We start from the raw sequence: 15,692 nt of genomic DNA, 5'->3' as shown, positions 1-15,692 counted from the left end.
AGCATTTCACTGTTAGTCTACACCTGTTGTTTATGAAGCATGTGACAAATACAATTTGATTAGATTTGACCTAACATCCTTCTCAACAGTCAAACCCCACCACTGTACAGTACTGCTTAAATTACACAAACACCACAGTCTGTGTTCCTCCTCTAGTGTGTGTGGAAGGCATAGATGAGTAGGAGAGAACAGAAGTTGAATGACTCCACTGTTGCTGCTGGGGCCAGCTTATTGTGTGTCTAATGACTAGGCGGACAATTCCAGCACAGTGGCAAGGCAAGAGGCTCCCGTGGCAAGGCACTAAACTAGAGGGATCTTGGGCAAATACTGTCTGTCTATCTGTCGCCACGGAGATAGCATATCAAACAATGCTTTCTAATTAGTGTTCAGTCATAATGGAGACAGGGAGGGAGGCGGTTTGGAGTCAAAATTAAAGGGATTGCTTGATTGCCCCCAAAGCAAAACAGAATCAAATGAAGGATCAATTCCACACTCCAGTGATCTTGTCATTTAAAACATTCTGTCTGCTTGGTAAGACTGGAACCAGCATTCATCTGATGAATTAAAAAAGGCTATTGCACACTCAATAATATGTTTGCATTCTTCCCTCTGATCTTATTTAATTTCATTACTGATACATTTGGAAAGTTAAGTACACTGACTTGAAGAAGCATCAATTAAACTTTTCTCCATTACAACCCTGCACTGGTAACCTCTCCGATCCCCCTTCCACCTTTTGTACCACCTGGTTGTGTTGAATTCACAGATGGAGGGTGGTAAAGGGAGAGGGGTGACACAGAGGAGTACCCACTTGGTGAGGAGTTTGTGAGATTCAGCGTTAGTGTGTGTGTGTGTGTGTGTGTGTGTGTTGTGTTGATGTTTATTGATATGTGTTTGGGTTGTGTGTGTGTGTGTGTTTGCGGTTAACCTCATAATTTTTTCTGATCTGCTGTGAGTGTCTCAGGTGGCAGTGTTTGTCTGTTGGGGTCTCATCACAGGGTATAAATACCAGAGGGAGGAAGAGAGAGACAGACAGACAGAGAGATATCCTTCCCAGGGAGTAACAATCCATAGTGGGAGACACACCAAGTCAAGAATCATCCGAAGGCCCAGAGACAGAAACAAATATACACATACACGCACACTGTGCAGGCCGTGGCTCTAAGGCTTCCCCTGTGCCCCCATGTGGAGAGAAGCCCCAGGGGAACTGACGCCAGCTGAAACCGAAGAACAAGGTAAGGGCCCCGCTGACACACAGATGCACACACACACACACTGGCTCAGCTGTTAGACTCAGAGGAAAGTCTGAGCGATACAGAGAGAGCTGGGAGTGAAGCAGACTGCCAAACTAACCAGGAAGAACACACACTGTGAAAACAGACACACAGAGATGGAGACAGAGAAAATGCCACTATGGGCACGCCATGGGTGTGCCATGGTACAGGGTTCCTCCTTTAAAAGTTGCGTCATACTGCGGCACACCCTGGGTGCTGCTGCAGCATTCTGTGGCACGTCATTTAATTCTCAGCCATTTCTTCTGTTACTGCAAGTTATTGCTAGTTTGACCACCAAAGGGCATCTTTGAGAAAAGCATTTGATAGTATTCCGTATTGACATTACCAGAGAATTTAAAACCTTTTTTGTAATAACATAGTATATGGGATTGATTTGAGGAAATTTGGCTTAATTAATTTGATTAATATTATGGTGTTTCCATTCAGAGAACAATTGTCCGTTTGTAAATTCAGGCATTCTGGCTTTACAACGACAGTCAAGCACCCAAGCTAACGTTGGCTAGCTACTTCCAGACACAAATGAGACCACTCTGACCATTTTACTCGCCCTAGCAGAGCTGGTAAGGCAGTTTTAGTGTTAACCAGAGCGTTGGTGACTGTAAATGTGCTGCTGGAAACAATTTAATGATGGATTTCTTTTTTTTTTTTTTTACATTTACTGGCACTGGCCATATTCAGTGGGTGTTGAGTGCTTGTAAAGCAATTATTCTGCGCTCTGGTACACTCAAACGAGAGTGCTCTGAAATCCGTGTCGATAGCAGGCTTTTGTGGAGCAATGGGTAACGATGCTTTGAGGGTGGCTGTTGTCTATGTGTGCAGAGGGTCAATGGTTCGAGCCCAGGTAGGGGCGAGGAGAGGGACGGAAGCAAAACTGTTACACTGGTACCATTTTAATCAAGAGAATCTCCTCTTTGTAATTATGTAAATCTGGGCAGCGAGCTCAGATTTGTTTCCTATGGGGGAAATATGGGCATATCTGTCTATTTCGCCAAATATCTCGCAATGTGTATATTTCGATTTTTTTAAAGTTGGGTGTAACTGGTGTGAAATGGCTAGCTAGTTAGCGGGGTGCGCGCTAATAGCATTTCAATCGGTGATGTCACTCGCTCTGAGACATTGAAGTAGTTGCTCCCCTTGCTCTGCAAGGGCCGTGGCTTTTGTGGAGCAATGGGTAGCGATGCTTCAAGGATGGCTGTTGTCTGTGTGTGCAGAGGGTCCCTGGTTCGGGGCGAGGAGTGGGACAGATGCAAAACTGTTACACGGGTACCATTTTAATCAGGACAATCTCCTCTTTGTAATTATGTAAGTCTGGGCAGCGAGCTCGTTTGTTATCAATCGCTAGACCAGAAATATACATTTGAATTTTTTCCCTACTTTTTCATTACGCAGACATAAGCACAGTTGACACCATCGAGGTGCGGATGTTTACTTTCTACACAAGTCGTTTTTTTCCAGTTTCGCCCGACGAACAGATTGTAGTGGTAAAATAAAAAGAGATACATTTTTAATGGAATTCTAAGCATCACTGAATTTTGTCTCGTTCTATTGTCCAGCCTATAGATAGCCAGAGCGAATGTATGAAAGCACCGAATGTCCATTGTGAAAGCACAACGACTATACCATTTAGCTAAGCTAAGAATGACAAGAATAATCAAGTCAATAAACGTTGGGTAGTTAGATAGCCTATAGTTAATATACTGGCAAGTTTGATGTATAGCTACTAATGTTAGGTAGATAGCTAACATACCGGTACATACTGCTGTAATGATATGCTGTGTGGTTCGTAAGGACAGCGTAGCTAACAAATTGTTAGCCAACATAACCTGTAAGGTAACTTATTTGAAAAGTCATTACTTTATTTCATTGAGTAGCAAGCTACCCCTTGGTCATTAGGGCAAATCTGGTCTGTGATAGGAGTTTTTTTTTACACCTAGCTCGGCTATTAGACTATTCTTTAGTAAAGGCTGAATAGGGGGGCAACCTACCTGCCCTCCAGGACACCTACACCACCCGTTGTCACAGGATGGCCAAAAAGATCATCAAGGACAACAACCACCCGAGCCACTGCCTGTTCACCCCGCTATCATCCAGAAGGTGAGGTCAGTACAGGTGCATCAAAGCTGGGACCGAGAGACTGAAAAACAGCTTCTATCTCAAGGCCATCAGACTGTTAAACAGCCATCACTAACATTGAGTGCCTGCTGCCAAAATACTGACTCAAATTTCTAGCCACTTTAATAATAAAAAAGTGGATGTAATAAATGTATCACTAGTCACTTTAAGCAATGCCACTTTATATAATGTTTACATACCCTACATTACTCATCTCATATGTATATACTGTACTCTATACCATGTACTGCATCTTGTCTATGCTGTTTGGCCATCGTTCATCCATATATTTATATGTACATATTCTTATTCATTCCTTTACACTTGTGTGTAAAAGGTAGTTGTTGTGAAATTGTTAGATTACTTGTTAGATATTACTGCATAGTCGGAACTAGAAGCACAAGAATTTCGCTACACTCGCATTAGCATCTGCTAACCATGTGTATGTGACCAATACAATTTGATTCGATTTGGTTTGTCTATTGTTCAGTTATTAGCACTCCTCCCCAACTTGCAACAAATTGCTGTTCCCATCACATTCCTTTCCCTCTTCTACGTGTCATCATTCTGCCCCTGAGAGGCTCGCTTGTGGGCGTGCTGGCAGGATATGGCAGTATCTTTGGTTGTGTGTGAAGAATTCTGCATACAGTAGCACGTTTGTATGAAGGTGTGGTTATTCACAGGCAAATTGTTATATGCTATGGAGGTACATTTGTGTCTTTTTGTCGAGAGCAAAACTTTTTTATTTTCAATCAAAAATAGTTGTTCTGAAAGCAACTTTTTTCCGACACAAGGAAGTCAAAGCGGACACCTACGAAGACGACATCTCAGGTAAGCAGCACTGGGCTGTATTGATGTATCCTAAAAATGACATCTGCTGCTTTAGATTGAACTTTGTAACTTTGTCATATCTCAGTTATTGTTTTCCTATCTATAAAAATAAGCTGTTTTCTTTACTTTCAAAGAGTGAGCTGACCAAGGGGTCGAAAATGTAGACATTGCCAGATGTTCACTGTCCGAGGAACAGGCCGTGGAAGCTTTATTGCTGGCAAAAGTGTCCATAACCAGAGGTAATTAAACTGTTCTGTGTCCTTTTTCTCCATCTCTGCCTGTCTTGTTGTACATGGAACCTGTCTCACATGCATTAATTAAAAAATCCTTAACTTCTTATGGGCAGGTGGGACGGTAGCGTGAATTTTTCTTTTTTGGGATGGTTTGTCCTCGGGGTTTCACTTGCTATATCAGTTCTGTTATACTCAGTTTTAGAAACTTTAGAGTGTTTTCTATCCAATTATATGCATATCCTAGCTTCTGGGCCTGAGTAACAGGCAGTTTACTTTGGGCACGCTTTTCATCCGGACGTGAAAATACTGCCCCCTACCCAAGAGAGGTTTATAGGGATAGGCGTCCTGTCAACGGGTCAGTTGTAAATCATGCAGCGCCGTGTGTCACAATCGCAGATTTTTGAGAAACAACAAATGTCGGTACATAGAAGTGTCTTAATTCGGCTGAAAGCTTAAATTCTTGTTAATATAACTGCACTGTCCAATTTACAGTAGCTATTACTGAAAAAAATGCCATGCTATTGTTTGAGGAGAGCTCCTAACAACAAAACACTTTTTTCACCACTATAGGTTTAATAAATTCACCTCTGAAGGTGAAATGTGTACTTACATTCTGAAATCTTGCTCTGATTTATCATCCCAAGGGTGCCAGAGATAACATGAAGTGTTGTTTTGTTAGATAAAATCATTTTTCATATCCTAAAAAGGTCCATATAGCATGCACAATCGATTTTGTATTTCCACTCGTTCAATTTGCAAAGAAAGGAATCTGTGAAAATCTAACCCTAAACGTTGTTTCAACCAGTCAAATTACGTTCGTATTTATTCCTCAGAGATCCCAGAACGTAACCAGACTTCACTATATCATTAGGAGTGTAGTATATCCTATAGGACACCAAATGTGGTCAGAGAGCGACGCCTTCATGGCGTACCGATGACATGGGTGGTCTTCACTTGATTGACTGTAACTTTGTCAAATAAGCACCAATCGGAGTCAAACAAAGCTAGCCAGATAGCCAATGAGCGGGGCTTTACGGGAGTATCTGTCGCTGCTAACCTTGTGTGACAGCAAGCCTTTTCCTTTTTGGACAAAAATTGCAAGAATATGGAGAGTTATGAAGTTATGCAAACTGGGTGTTTTGCAAATGTTGAACATACAATATGGCTACTAATACTGGAAAAGCTAAATCAAAGTCCAAGTATACAGATTTGATGATATTCTTGCAGAAAAATGTAATGTAAATGTAAATGTGTCATTCACAATTTGGGTGACTTCACACTAAATGTCATGTAGCTTGCTCATACTTCAAGTAATCAGTCTGAAACTTCACACATACACTGCTGCCCTCTTGTGGACACCATCAGAATTACAACCAGAGGGATGGCTAGATTTGAGACCTTTCTGTTGCTTTTCAAAGACGGTGGTAGAAAAAAATACAAAAAAACGGTTGGTTTCTTCATTGTATTTTCTTCTACCAGATCTATTGTGTTATATTCTTCTACATTCAATTCACATTTCCACAAACTTCAAAGTGTTTCCTTTCAAATGGTACCAATAATATGCATATCCTTGCTTCAGGGCCTGAGCTACAGGCAGTTAGATTTGGGTATGTCATTTTAGGCAAAAATTGAAAAAAGGGGGTTATCCCTAAGAATTTTTTAAATGTCAGCTGCTAATTTTCAGATTTATATCACATAATCACAGCCATTTTCACTGGACTATCTGTTGCTGCCAAGTCATGATTTCCCTGGGGGTTAGCCTTGCGATAACCAAGTGGTGAGACACATAGCACTCTATATTTAAATATTTCAGGTACAATCTGATAGGTGTATGTGTCACATACTGTATCTTCTATTGACATTATCTTCTATTGTCTGTCCTCATATGTCTGTTTTTCAGCATAAAGTACTCTGTAGCCACATAGTGTGGACACCAGGTGAGACCACACACACACACAATAACAGTCTCTTTTCTTCACTTCATCCCTCTCCACCTTCTCCCTAAATCCTCTAGGTTATATCAGCTGTTTTGTTGAACCCCTCCCACATCTGAACTGGCTGACACAGAGGGCACAGCATGATCATAGGTGAGAGGTCACTTGGTCGGGTCAACAGGAAGTGTTATTGTCAAAATAGCTAGCCTGTGATGGCCGGGCTATCTACTCAGAATATTGCAAAATGTGCTTTCACCGAAAAGCTATTTTAAAATCGGACATAGCGAGTGCATAAAGGAGTTCTGTATCTATAATTCTTAAAATAATTGTTATGTTTTTTGTGAACGTTTATCGTGAGTAATTTAGTAAATTCACCGGAAGTGTTCGGTGGGAATGCTAGTCACATGCTAGTCACATGCTAATGTAAAAAGCTGGTTTTTGATATAAATATGAACTTGATTGAACAAAACATGCATGTATTGTATAACATAATGTCCTAGGATTGTCATCTGATGAAGATCATCAAAGGTTAGTGCTGCATTTAGCTGTGGTTTGGGTTTATGTGACATTATATGCTAGCTTGAAAAATGGGTGTGTGATTATTTCTGGCTGGGTACTCTGCTGACATAATCTAATGTTTTGCTTTCGTTGTAAAGCCTTTTTGAAATCGGACAGTGTGGTTAGATTAACGAGAGTCTTGTCTTCAAATGGTGTAAAATAGTCATATGTTTGAGAAATTGAAGTAATAGCATTTCTAAGATATTTGAATATCGCGCCACAGGATTACACTGGCTGTTGAGTAGGTGGGACGCAAGCGTCCCACTGGCCCAGAGAGGTTAAGATGACTGACCGTGTTAGAATAAAAAAAACAAGGCTTAATCATGCTCTCCCTCTATCCATCTGTCACTCATCTGCAGGTATGTTTTGATGTGAGAGAGGAAGCCAGTCCCGTCATCGCCACCTCACTCGCTCGTAAGATAACCTTCGGGCCAACTGAGTCATGAATCATGCTGTCTGCCGCTGTTCTTACCTTTTTCCCTTTCTGTCTTCTACACCTCTCTATTAGCCCCGAGGACAGACGTGATATGGGGCTTTAGTGGGAGCACTGAGGAGGCACTCTGGACAGTGTGTACAGCCCAGGCTGCTGCACTCCGAACTAAGTTATAGATGCAGGCAGCCTGGAGATCCACTACGAGTGCTAGCTAATGACATTGAAAGCCTCTTTCGGCGGGCATATGCTCACATGCCCCCCTCCGTGCAGAGCGAGCTAGCACGGGACCAGTTCATACAGGCGCTCTCTCCTACGGAGCTGCGCATACAGACCCAGCTGGCTCATCCTGAGTCATTGCATATAGCCTTGGAGATGGCTTTGGAGAGGGAGCTGGTGTGGGCTGGGACTTCAGCTGGGGCTTTGGTGGGGGTGCAGGGAGACAGTCCCACTTTGAGGGCTGGGGGGCAGAGCAGCCCAGAGCTGGAATAGCCTGCATGGGTGGCTGAAATGACTGAACTAATTTGTGCTGTGTCGCTACAGGCAGCACGAAACACATGCCCTGGTCCCAGGGTCTGCTGGGGGTGTGGCCAGCCAGGCCATCTGCGCCGGGATTGCCCCATGTCCCCCAGAGCTCAGGGAAACGGCTCGGGGTCCGCATAGACTGGGGTGTGCGGAACCCTGGCTCTTGCTTTCCCAACCATCATCATCTTCAGGCGGAGTAAGGCTCCACTTCCCCCAGAAGCACTTCCCCCAGAAGCAGACGAGGGCAAGCTGATGGAGCCTGTTGTTGTGGTGGGCCGGACCTGTGTTGGGGACTTTTGTCATGTCCCTGTCACTGTGGAGGGGGTGCCCTGCTCTGCCCTGGTGGACACTGGGTCCACAGTAACCCTGGTGAGGCCGGATTTTGTGCCAGGTCCACAACTGTGCAGCTCCGCACAGTCACAGGTGAGATGGCACCCATGAAAGGGAAGGGAATAATGACTGACAGTAAGGGGCAGGTCTGTGCGTCATCCTGTGTGGGTGTTGGCTGTGCAGGACCCTTGTATCCTGGGGTTAGACTTTCTTAGGATCACAGGCTGCCAGTTAGACCTAAATGGTGGCACACTGAGCTTCCAAGGAGGGCCGGCAGTCACCATGGCCCCCCCAATGTCACATTCACTCAACCCAACAAACCCTTTACTCCAACAGTTAAAGCAGCAGAGACTCATGGCTGCCCCCCTTCCCCACAAATGTGTGTGACTTTTCCCCAGCCCCTCTGTCACCTATGGCTGTCTGTTACATTCCCCCAGCTACCTCCACGACACATCCCTCCGTGAGCCTGGGCCGTACCCCCCCAGCCCAGCTATCCCAGATGGGAGAGGAGAGGACACTGTCTGCAGTGAGGGAGATATGGGGGAGTAACTGTGTTGGTCTTGACCCCAAGCAGCAGGAACGTTGTGGCAGTTGCTGTTTGAATTCAGAGACAGCTTTGCGCTGAGTGAGGAAGAGGTGGGTCAGACTCATCTTGTGCAGCATGAGATCGACACAGGTGATGCTCGACCCATCAAGATGCGTCCCCGCTGTATCCCGCTGGCACGCCAGGAGGCGGCAGACAAGGCTGTGTTGGAGATGCAGCGGGCAGACTTCATCGAGCCCTCAGTCAGCCCCTGAGCGCCGCCAGTCGTCATGGTTCCTAAGAAGGAGGACAAGCTGAGGTTCTGTGCGGATCACAGGTGGCTGAATGAGGAAACCAGGAAGGACTCATACCCCATACCATGTATCGATGAGTCGCTGGACCTGGTTAGGGGGTCCTCCTGGTTTTCCTCACTAGACCTCCGCAGTGGCTACTGGCAGGTGCCCCTCTCCCCAGAGGCCAGAGCCAAAACTGTATTATCCACTAACAGAGGACACTGGCAGTTCAAGGTCCTGTGCTTCAGCCTGTTCAACACTCCAGCGATTTGAGCGTTTGATGGACAGGGTACAGGATGGCATCCATCGACGGCAGTGTCTGGTATACCTCAATGACATCCTGGCCCATGGCAGCTCCTTCCAGTCAGCCCTGGAGGCACTATGGCATGTGCTGGAGTGGGTGGCTGCCGCAGGTCTGAAGGTCCACCCGAGAAGTGCCACTTCATGAGGAGAGAGGTGTCCTTCTTGGGCCACTGAGTGGGGAAGGAGGGTATCAGCACCATGGAGGACAAGGTGGGGGCTGTCCGAGGCTGGTCCACCCCCACCAACCAGCATCAGCTGAAGAGCTACCTGGGCCTGGCCTCGTACTACAGGAGGTTTGTACGGGGCTTCTCAAGCGTCGCTGCTCCCCTGAACCACCTGCTGCCGAAGGACAAGGCCTTCACTTGGACAGTGGAGTGTGAGGAGGCCTTCAACACCCTCAAACGTGTAGTGATTGGGGCCCCCGTGCTCGCTCCCCCCTGACCTCACCTTGCCCATTATCCTGGACACAGATGAGAGCAATGTGGGCATGAGTGGGGTGCTGGGACCAGATGGGGAGAGAGTGGTGGCGTACTTCAGCAAAACATTTGACAAACATGAACGCCGCTACTGTGTCACCCGGCGGGAGCTCTTTGCTGTTGTGGCGAGCGGGCCTGTCTGCTGTGAGCTGCAGACTGTCGACGTGGCTGAATGGGGGCAGCAGCAGGGACGGGACACAGACCTACAGCCAGTGCTACAGTGAGTAGAGGTGCAGCTGAGGCCACCGTGGGAAGAGGAGGCGTGCTCTCACTCGCGACCAAAGGGTTGTGGTCAAAGTTTGAGAGACTGCGCCTGGCTGATGGTGTGCTACAGAGGGCATGGAAGGAGTCAGCTATGGGAGAGGAGAGGTGGCAGGTGGCAGGTGGTGGTCCCAAAAGCACTGCGGGAGGCTGTGCTCCAGAGCACTCATGTGGGGTGGGGGGCGAGGACTGGACACTTTGGGGTCACAAAAACACTCCGCCGCCTCCGTCAGGGCTTTTACTGGGGGCAGCACGAGGGATGTGGAGGATTTTTCCCGCCGCTGTGACAACTGCACAGCGAGAAAGGGCCCCCCAGGCTGCTCTCATGCTCAGCTCCAACAGTTCCCAGTGGAGGCTCCCATGGAGAGGATGGGAGTGGATGTAGTTGGGCCGTTCCCCACCACAGACAGTGGAAACTGCTGGGTGCTCACGGCCGTGGACTATTTCACAAAATGGCCCGAGGCCTATTCTCTGCCTGACCAGGTGGCAGAGACCATCGTCGAACACTCTGACAGCGGGGATGTTCAGCAGGTTTGGAGCTGCGGAGTCCATCCACAGCGACCAAAGCAGAAACTTTGAGTCCCGTGTGTTCACCACCATTTGTGAGAGGCTGGGTATGCACAAGACCCGCACTACTCCTCTCCATCCTCAAAGGGATGGCCTTGTGGAGCACTTCAACAAAATGCTTGGACAGCAGCTGGCCATCGTCTCTGCCAAACACCAGCGTGACTGGGACAAGCACCTGCCTATGGTCCTCATGCCATGCTGCTCTTCTGTCCAAGATTCCACCTCCTGCATGCCTGCCTTGCTCATGCTGGGGAGAGAGATCCGCATCCCTGCAGAGGTGGCATTTGGTCGGCCCCAGGATAGCCCTTATGTTCCTCCGAGTATGCCCGGAGACTCCAGGACCGCCTGCAGACAGCCCACACCTTCGCCAGAGAGCAGCTGGTGAATGCAGGTGTGAGGCAGAAGAGGAACACCCGGGGAAGGCACTTTGTGGCTGGGGAGCTGGTCTGGGTCTACAGCCCCCTAAGAAAAAAGGAAGATGCCCCAAGTTGGACAGTCACTGGGTGGGACCCTGCAGTGTCCAGGAGAGGTAGGGGAGGCTGTTTACTGGGTGCAGCTTTCACCCAGGGGGAGAAAGCTGGCCCTGCACCGGGACAGGTTAGCCCCAGACAGAGGGGCCTCTTCTCCCCAAACCCCAGGGACTCCCACAATTCCCCTCTCTGGCAATGACATTCTCCAGGCACCCACCTCCAGGTGCTGCAGACAAGGCTCCAGACAGCCGTCTGTCGCTACACAGACAGCTGTGTAGCGACCTGCACAGTGTGTTATGTGTTAAGCTATTAGTTGGTTGTGTTGTACTTACCAGTACCCAGTGTTTGCGGGGTCCAACATGCCAATCAACCCGCTATCTGCCAATTACGGGAATGCCTGAAATGTTCTGATGCCGGGCATCTTGGTGGTTGGTAGAGGGGCATGGGGGGTTGGGCATTGGAAGTTAGCATTGGAAGTTAAAACCAGGTTTAGCCATTGTTCTCTCTCTTACGTCTGGACTTCACAAGAGAAGGTCACGGTTGTTTTATTGGGTATCCTTCATTTATTTGGCGTGGGCTATGGCCAAACAGTAGCCTATGTGAAGTTGGGTTAATAAACCGTAAATTCGTAAACTCAACCCTCTGTCTGGACTATTGTTCCTTTATGATCTAGCCAGGTTATTACAGTATTATTGTATAAGGGAGCTACAGATGTAGGATTTTAATTTGCTACAGCATTGCAGGAAAGTTCTCCTGCAACAAGGCAATCAAATTAACATCCTGAATCTGTACAAGGTAATTGACTACTGTATGGGAATGAGGACGAATTAGCCAAGAAAATGACTAATATAAGTGACTGACAATTGTCACGTGTGCTCCCTAACCGGCCTCTAGGTCACCAGGCTGCTCGTTATGGCGCGCACCTGTCACCATCGTTACACGCACCTGCGCGTCATCAGACTCACCTGGAATCCATCACTTCCCTGATTACCTTCCCTATATATGTCACTTCCTTTGGTTCCTTCCCCAGGCATTATTGTTTCTGTTCCAGGGCTAAGTCTGTGCGTTAGTCGTGGTTCTTGGTTTGTTTTGTGTTGCGTTTATTTATTAAAACACTCACTCCTTGAATTTTCTTCTCGACTCTCAGCACGTATCATCACAACAGTCCTCCAGGGATAGGGGTGTCCATTTAGTAATGTCACTATGTCCAAGGCAAAAATAGCCTCAGAAGTTCCCTGTGCACCAGAATTGGGGGAAGAGAGAAATAATGTTTTTTGGCAGTGGATCGATTGCTGAATATCTCATTAGTGTTTGGCCAGTAACCAAAAGATCACTGGTTTGAATACCCAAGCTGACAAGATGAAACATCTGTCGATGTAGGGTAGAGTGGTTGTTAATCTGCAACAAGTTCTGAAATGTACTTTCACTCTGTTTAAGACATACAGTAATTAAAGATCAGAGAGACAGTATTTTGGTCTATGTAATATCGTAACGTTCCTGTGTGTGTGCAGGTATACAATATGTGGCGTCTCTGTGGAGTGGCCGTGAGGACAGCCAAAGGTCCAAAGCATGAGGTCCATGGGCTTCTGGATGAGGCCAGCAGGATTGCCCTATGGAGGATGGACTGCAAGGCCACCAGCTGGCCAGAGGTCATCCTCAAGGTCTTCAAAGTGGATGTGGCGGGGGACATGGAGACCGTCCAACCCCATCCTTCTGCCAGCGCTGCTGGACGCTGACCATGCAAGGAAGGGGCTTCTGCAGCTTCTCCAGGACCAATGTCCCTGAGTGGAGACCCCACACTACCCACTGCCCCCTTTGAAACCTCCATACAGCGGAAAGGGAGGAAGAGGAGGAAGCCCCCTCGTGGAGTCCCAACGCCTAGCCAAGAGGACCAAGTGGGACCTCCAGGACAATGCTGATATTGTTGGGGAGAAGAGAGCCTGGAGAACAGAGACAGAGCACCACCAGAGACCTGGCCTTAAACCCTGGGTGAGACCCAGCTTCCAGAGAGCTCAGTGGATGAAGAGCATAACTGTCTGCCAGAAAGAGCACCTGATTGCTAGGCTGCTGACCGAGAACCTCCCTGTGGACTTCCTGAGCTCAGACACCTATCAGTTGTGTGAACACCTGCTGTCTGAGCCCATCCAGTCCCCCTGAAGACACCTCTTCTGCCGCAGCTGCATCACTAAATAAATCTGCTCTCTGGGCCCCCACTGCCCGGCTTGCACCGTGCCCTGCGCGCCTGTCAACCTCAGTGCCTCGGCTAAGGCCTTCCTTGGGGTGCTGCACTCCCTGCCACTCCTCAGAGAGAGCTGTGGGGAGTGGGTACAGCAAGACTCATTCAGCGCCCACTGTCTGGATCACCAGCTGGAACAAGAGGAGGGTGGCTGTAGGTCTCCAGAGAAGAGCCTGGACAACTTCCTGCCTGTCCACAAACAGGTAGGCCCCGAAAGCATCTCTCGTCGCTGACAAGGCGCCCCCAGAAGTACCGGCTGAGGGACTTCTGGGAAACGAACACCGATAGACAGACGAACTGGAGGCCATGATCCAAGGTTCGAGTCTGGGCATTCTTTCTCTCAAACCCCCCTTCTCTTTCACCCCTATCTCTGTCTCTCCCCTTTTCATTCTCTCTCTAATGCACAATAACAACTTTTGTCAAGAGTCTGTTAGGATCAAAACAACATCAGCAGCAATTGTATCTGCAAATTATACTGGCAACACAGTCCTACATTCTGCAGCCAATACATCCGTTTATGCCGGATTCACTGATTCACCCCGCTGTCCCCAGCATAATATTCATAACATTCGAGTTCTACAAGATCTTCCAGGATGAGATGAGGTCTACCACAATGCCAACCCCAGTCAGCTGGCAGGCCACCCTGAGGAAAAAGATGAAGATGTGGAGGTGGTGTGTGAGCTGGTGCACTCAGCGGAGTGGCAGGAAGCCCTGAGGGAGCTGATGGTTCTTTACCTCCAGATGAAGCCTGTGTGGCGCTCCACCTGCCCGGCCAAGGAGTGCCCAGACCAGCTCTGCCGGTATAACTTCAACTCCCAGCGCTTCGTAGAGCTGCTCGCCACTGTCTTCAAGAACAGGTATGCCGGCAAGATCACCAACTACCTGCTCAAGACCTTGGCCCACGTGCCGGAGATCGTGGAGAGGGATGGCTCCATCTGTGCCTGGGCCAGCGAGGGGAATGAGTCTGGGAACAAGTTTTTCAGACGGTTCAGGAAGATGAACGTTCGCCAGTCCAGGGCCTTTGAGCTGGAGGACGTGCTGAAGCACCACCGGCTCTACAACTCCAAGTACCTGGAGAAGTTCATGGAGTCACACAAAAACTCTGCTAAAGCCGTGTAGGCCACTATTGACCCTTTAGAGAGTCAGGAGACACAGGAAGATGCATGAGAACTCAATAGATGTCCCAGACTTAGAAATATTGTTTTGATTTGACAGTTCTTTGGGACTTCATGGGTTATGGCAGGAATATGTCTTAGCTGCAGCATGCCTGATTCTAGTCTGTTTTGTACTGTTCTGTTTCAAACGTAATGTTTACTCTACAATATGAACTACAGTATATATGTATTAGTAGTGATGTAGGAGGAAGATACTTTATTCTCTAAAGAATAAAAAATCCCCAAAAATGTCTTTGATCCATTATTTACTTTGAGGAAATTTGAAAACGCTTTCTACCTTACATTTCATTTTCATTCGTCATTTCCAAAAGGTGTCTGACTGTCCTTCTCAGCCTTTGCAATTTATATTGGTGTTTTATATTTCTTAATTTTGAGTTAATAATTTGAGTGCAGAGATCAGACATCGCTTCCTCTCCTCTGCTTTAAGCAAGAAGATAGTTGGTGTTTTATCTCTGGGTGCCTGTGAAATATGAGACAGTTTATTGTATTGAATGGGTTATGACACATCCATGAATTTATCCAGAGAGGTTATATATGGGAGCAAATAAAAGCACTGTAATGGAGAGAGAATTGTGTTAAAGAGGCTCACATTTATGATCGCTGTATTAATTTATCTGCAGAGCTGGAGCAAAATGGAATCATGGAGACTTCGATTGTATTTGTTTCAGGGCTGCCTTCTGAAAATATATTGCTTTAGAGCTTTATATTCGGGTCCCCAAGGGCCAAAATGTGGGCCTAGGTGTCTTTGAAACAATTTGTATCTGTTTTAGCATTTGAGAAATGATACCACTCTACCTTTTTTCATGAAATAAAAAATAAATGGCATGTTTCGTTGATCACATGAAGATACTGGATGGTACACTACTAGGCCTAACACCCTTAAGCTTGCCTCAAGAAGTATTTAGATTATCTTTATTGAATCCTCACACGACTCTATGACTCTTCTGGGGCCTAGCACAGCCATTTACTTTAAAAGTAAACTGAGGGAAGCAAGAGACCATTGAGAGGAACTTGTGACAGGCAATAAAAAAATATACAGTGCCAGTCAAAAGTTTGGACACGCCTACTAATTCCAGGGTTTTTCTTTGGTTTTACTGTTTTCTACATTGTAGAATAATAGTGAAGACATCAAAAATATGA

At 47.0% G+C, this 15,692-nt stretch overlaps 1 pseudogene; it reads left to right on the top strand.

Moving 5' to 3' along the window:
• The first annotated feature begins 9,565 nt into the window (after positions 1 to 9,565).
• LOC115151364 (V(D)J recombination-activating protein 1-like) lies at positions 9,566 to 14,584 on the top strand (annotated as a pseudogene).
• The last annotated feature ends 1,108 nt before the right edge of the window (positions 14,585 to 15,692 follow it).

The sequence above is a fragment of the Salmo trutta genome, chromosome 17, assembly GCF_901001165.1.
Source record: "Salmo trutta chromosome 17, fSalTru1.1, whole genome shotgun sequence".
In the NCBI taxonomy this organism is placed as follows: Eukaryota; Metazoa; Chordata; class Actinopteri; order Salmoniformes; family Salmonidae; genus Salmo; species Salmo trutta.
The sequence above is the reverse complement of the archived record's forward strand: the minus strand, read 5'-3'. Positions and strand labels throughout refer to the sequence as shown.